The 5,607-nt window shown below is 40.6% G+C and overlaps 1 non-coding gene across 1 annotated transcript; it reads left to right on the plus strand.

Moving 5' to 3' along the window:
- Positions 1-708: 708 nt before the first annotated feature.
- On the plus strand, positions 709-815 carry LOC136506245 (small nucleolar RNA R71). Its single transcript, XR_010771470.1, has one exon. It is a non-coding gene; the product is annotated as a small nucleolar RNA R71 (small nucleolar RNA).
- The last annotated feature ends 4,792 nt before the right edge of the window (positions 816-5,607 follow it).

Raw genomic sequence — 5,607 nt, forward strand, 5'->3', positions numbered from 1 at the left:
TTTATAACTTTTTCAAATAAAGTTGGATAAAGACAAACTTTGTATCAAAGTTATATATCTCGAAGATATCTGCAACTTTGTAGCTGACAACGTTTTCATTTGAAGTCATTTAAATCCCTCATATTTTGATTGAAGTTTTTGGATTTTTTAATTCATTTATTTGAATGTTTCAAACGATCTCAGATGGAGAAATGACTAAAACCAAAGTCATATATCTAAAAAAGGTCTAAAGCATTGTAGTTAAGTACTTTTTTATTAGAAAATAATCCATGGTCCCAAAATTCAATTTGAAGTCCTCCTATGTTGAAATTCAAAATTTCCAAACAACCTCTAATGGAGAAACATCAAAAATGAAAGTTTTAGAATCTCAAAGTGCCGCACCAAGGATCAGTTTCAATGGCTTATGTAGCGGCATAGTGTTGGATTGTTTCATGGTCCTTCTTGAAGTTGGATCTTTCTTCAATTTTGATCATCAAGAGGTCCATTTTGGCGGAGGGCATGTCCACCTCGTTGATGGTGTGCATCCCTCGCTTCTTGGGTTTGAGACGTTTGTTGTTCCACCCTTGATTAGAAACCGTCTTTTTGGTGAGTTTCATTGCTTCCCTCATATTGAGTGGGAATAAAGCTCCTCCAGCGGCAACATCAAGGTGACTACAGGCATTGTTGGTGAGCCCATGGTATGAACCTTTGATCAAGAACCACTATTCAATGCCATGATGAGGGCACACATGGATATACTCTTGGAGGCGTTCCCATTCTTCGGGAATCGACTCGTTCGCTTGTTGTTGGAAGCCGGAAATCTTTCCACGAAGGACGTTGGTTTTGCCCATCGGGAAGAACTTCTTGAGAAAGTCGTTGGCACAAGTATCCCAAGTGGTGACAGCTTCATGGTTGGCATAAAACCGTTGCTTCACACTCGCGAGCAAAGGGAACAGGAAGAGGCAAAGATGGATGGAGTCAGATGTGATGCCCTTGATGGTGAAGGTGCCACACACCTCCATGAAGTGTTGCAGGTGTGCGTTTGCATCCTCATGTGGCTTTCCAGAATGGGTTGGGATGCACCATATTGATTAGCATAGGCTTGAGCTCAAGTTGGGCTTCCCCAAAGTTGATATTCGGTCTCGTAGCCTTGCTGGTGGCCTACAGAGCCAAAAAGTCACAGATCGTCTATTGAGCCATAGCCTTCTTAGGTGATGGTGAAAGTCCTCATCATTTCGGAGAGGAACCTTTGAGGGGTTACAAGACAACGTCTAGCAATCCTCAAAAGCTTTACAAGATTTTTAACATAGTTGCTCTGTAATTTAAACCGCTCATGTGATGCCCTGCTTCACAATAAAGAGAAACAATGGCATGGTAAGCCCCTACAACTATTGTTAGCTAACATTATGGCGCTTGTTGTTGGAAGCCAGAAATCTTTCCACGAAGGACATTGGTTTTGCCCATCGGGAAGAACTTCTTGAGAAAGTCGCTGGCACAGGTATCCCAAGTGGTGACAGCTTCATGGTTGGCATAAAACCGTTGCTTCACACTCGCGAGCAAAGGGAACAGGAAGAGGCAAAGATGGATGGAGTCAGATGTGATGCCCTTGATGGTGAAGGTGCCACACACCTCCATGAAGTGTTGCAGGTGTGCGTTCGCATCCTCATGTGGCTTTCCAGAATGGGTTGGGTTGCACCATATTGATTAGCATAGGCTTGAGCTCAAGTTGGGCTTCCCCAAAGTTGATATTCGGTCTCGTAGCCTTGCTGGTGGCCTATAGAGCCAAAAAGTCACAGATCGTCTATTGAGCCATAGCCTTCTTAGGTGATGGTGAAAGTCCTCATCATTTCAGAGAGGAACCTTTGAGGGGTTACAAGACAACGTCTAGCAATCCTCAAAAGCTTTACAAGATTTTTAACATAGTTGCTCGGTAATTTAAACCGCTCATGTGATGCCCTGCTTCACAATAAAGAGAAACAATGGCACGGTAAGCCCCTACAACTATTGTTAGCTAACATGATGGCGAATTTAAAATTCAAATTTGTTAAAATTCCTAGGCTTATGCTTTCCACAGCAACGGCGCCATAAATACTTGTTGGTATTTCTTATACTCAAGTAGAGAATTCTACAAGCGCACATAATACTATTTTAGCACTTCACCATGGAGTATTCTAAGGTATCGTTATTTATTTTAATCCACAAAGAAAGCAATAGCTAGGAATGATAATAAATAAGAGATCTTAGGGTTACCATAAATTAGTTAGATAGTGTAGCAAGGGTAATCGAATAATGATAGGAAAGGGTTGATGAAACAAGCTCAAGACAAAAAGGTTGAGATAACTCAAAGGATAACTAGCAAGGTACGGCTAGGTGAGAAGACAACGAGAGAGTAAAGGTTCCTACGATCTAACTCTACTTCTATGGTTCAATATTAATCACATAGATGTAGCAAGTAGATTGAGTCCACATAATGGGTGCACGAGGCGAAAGATGCCACAGTAAGAGGACAAAGCCCTTGCCTGAACCGCCTAACTTTTTATGGGTGCCTTACTTTTTAATAACTTGCCTAACAACTCGTCATGAAATACAAAGACTAGATAGGGCCGTCACCACCTAGCTACCACAAATAATCCGTGCGACAAGCAGCAATCAAAGGCAAGATCAAGTATAAACACGTTGTTTACACTATCTCTCACTACTCTAATTGTGTACAAATAGATCAATTAGAGCACTCGATTAAAGGTGATGATCAATGTACAAGTTCAGGTCGTAGATCAGCAATCTATCAAGCATACAACTATATCAACTAAGATATACCACAAGAACACTATCATAAGAATAATGTTGTACAAAGTAAAGACTAAGTAAAGTAGAGAAGAATAATATATTAAATAAAGTAGAATCTTACTGAAAAGGGAAAGGTACAAGAGCTATACCAGACTCTCTAAAAGACCGGATCTAGAAACCCAAGCAAAGCTCACTACTCACTCTAACTCCCACACTAGACTATTCTACTCTTCACTTGATGCTTTGAGTCATGAACGGAGAGGGAGGTGTGAGCCCCTATTTATAGTGATTTAGTGGTGGACCAATGGATCCATGTGCTCTTCACCTCAACCACATGATCAAACTGACTTCAAATCAATGGTGGAGATGTCCCACAAGTGTGCTTTTTTGTAGGAAGCTGGTCAAAGGAGGTGGAGCAAACCAGGGCATTAGGTGACCAAGGGGGGTCGGCTGACCCCCCACTGACAGCTGGGACCACCCCCTCTGGTGGGGTTCTTGTTGGTGCTATCTTGAGTGGGTTTACACCTTGTGGGGCCACTGTTCATGTCGGTTTGTAGAGTTATGGGCCCTTCAATCCATGTGACTTCATCCTGAGCCATCCAGAGAAGCACAAAGTTGATCTAATGTTTGAAATTGCTAGGCAGTGTGCTTCTTGGATCATGGTAGGATTTAGGGGTAGTTGGATGCATAGGGGTGGCCGACCCATAACTCTATTCTCCATTTTGCTATGTCCTATGGAAAATACTCCATATACTTGTGGAACTTGGTTATTTGATAAAATATATTCATGATCTGCTTATCTTCCTTTTATTCTGAGCCTATTGACAATATTTTGAGTATATGAAAATGTGATATTTTACCGTCAACAACCCAATACCATTGGGATGGGCTTAGGCTGGCAAAGATGAGGCCCACCCAAAATCGGGTTCGCTACCAGACTTGGTGATCAAGGAATGGCATCAGGAGTTTGGGCTGACTAGGATGCATGATATGATAGCTATTCTATTATTATTTCCATGTAACCGACTAGAAAACATATATGTAAACTGATCATCATAGATGTAACCCTACCCCTCACAATATATAAGGCGAGGTAGGGAGCACCCAATTAGTACCTTGCAAGCACACAACAACCCCTTGTAACACCTCTAAGAAATGTGTGGCATTTTGGCATTCTATTATGTCATAATATATGAAATTTAAGTCACAATTTAAGATTTATGACAATCAGTTGACGAAAATCCAAGCATCAAAAGCCACCCTCACAAATTTATTATGTGATATCTGTATATTTACTGTCCTAAGTATATGACACTGGTTTGTTGTTACAAAATCCGAGGCCTTGCCACGTGGCAGCTGACATGGCACTGACATGGCAGAAAAGAAAAAGTCACAAAATGAAATTTGGCCTGCTAAAGCCCACATAGCACGTGGGCCACAAATATTTTTGGGGTTATTGCTGGATGGCGCAATATTTCATTTTCATTTTTTTTTGCAAATATATTTTTTATAATGGCAGCCCATACTCGTTTTTGCCCACACCAATTCAACCCATATAATTTTTTAGCCTGCGCAATTCAGCCCATATATTTTTTGCAGCCCACATATTTCAGCCCATTTTTTTAGCCCACATAATTCAGCCCATATTTTTTTAGCCCACGCAATCCAGACCACACACAATTCAGCCTATATACAATATACAATATTTCAGCACATACAATTGCATCCATATTATTTTATCAACCCATACAATAAATTCAATTCAAATTAATCAATATCTCCACGAATGGTTGCAGTATCACATGCATTTCACATTTTGGAAGTCTTAAAATGCAATATCATTACATCCATCTAGCAATTCAATAAACATCTAGAGTCTCAAGTCTCAAATTTGAACATCTAGAGCAGCTGCAACACATCAGCAGTAGCAGCACGTACAGCAGCAGCACAACGGCCACAAGCACAACAGCAGCAGCACAGCGGCCACAAGTTCAGTATCACCAAAATAGCTTCCTTAGCCTCACAGACATAGATGTCACCAAAATATCAACTAGAGCCTAATTGGATATGAGAGCTTACTGCTGAGCATCAGGTGATGCAAACTTGTAGCCAAACAAGGAGCAAAGGAGGCCTTGGATTTCGTATCCTCGCTGCTTCAGCTTCTCAGTTTCTTCTTCATTCCTCCTTACTGCCTCTTTTTGGTTCTCTACTTGCTTCTATAGATCAACCACCTATGATCGCAGTCCTGCTAATCCCATCTTCTCAGCTTGCAATTCACTCAAAAGCTCATGTACACGGTCATTCATTGCAGCATCTTTGGCATTGCTCTTCATCTCTGTGGACTGCATGCTAACATTGCGAAGAAAAGTTGATTTAGGCACATGAGCTACAGCTTGAATAGGAGTCTTTAGATCTTTGCCTTCTTTTGTTGGTTGAGCAACATAGGCCTCTATTTGAGCCTAGCAATAGTGACACAAAAAATTTAGATTTCTATGCTAGTTATGTATGTGTCCAGAACAATACATATGTAATGATGTCTATATGGAATGCAACCTGGTGGAAGAAATGAAATGATGTATATGGAATGGAACCTTTTATGCTAGTTGTGTGTCTAGAACATATGTATGCAATGATGTATGCTATGTTGTTCATCATAGTAAGAAGATAGGGAAATAAACTCACAATGGCATCCTTCGCGTTCTCATTAATTAAAACCTGACTTGCTACTACAGTGGGTGTCCATGAAAATATCAATCGCAGTTGGCAGTTGGTGGAGCATCCTTAAATTTGGTTTGCTTCTAAAATTACATACAAACAGAAAAAAGTAAATAACTGAAAGCA

This window comes from Miscanthus floridulus, chromosome 14 (assembly GCF_019320115.1).
Source record: "Miscanthus floridulus cultivar M001 chromosome 14, ASM1932011v1, whole genome shotgun sequence".
NCBI classification, from domain to species: Eukaryota; Viridiplantae; Streptophyta; class Magnoliopsida; order Poales; family Poaceae; genus Miscanthus; species Miscanthus floridulus.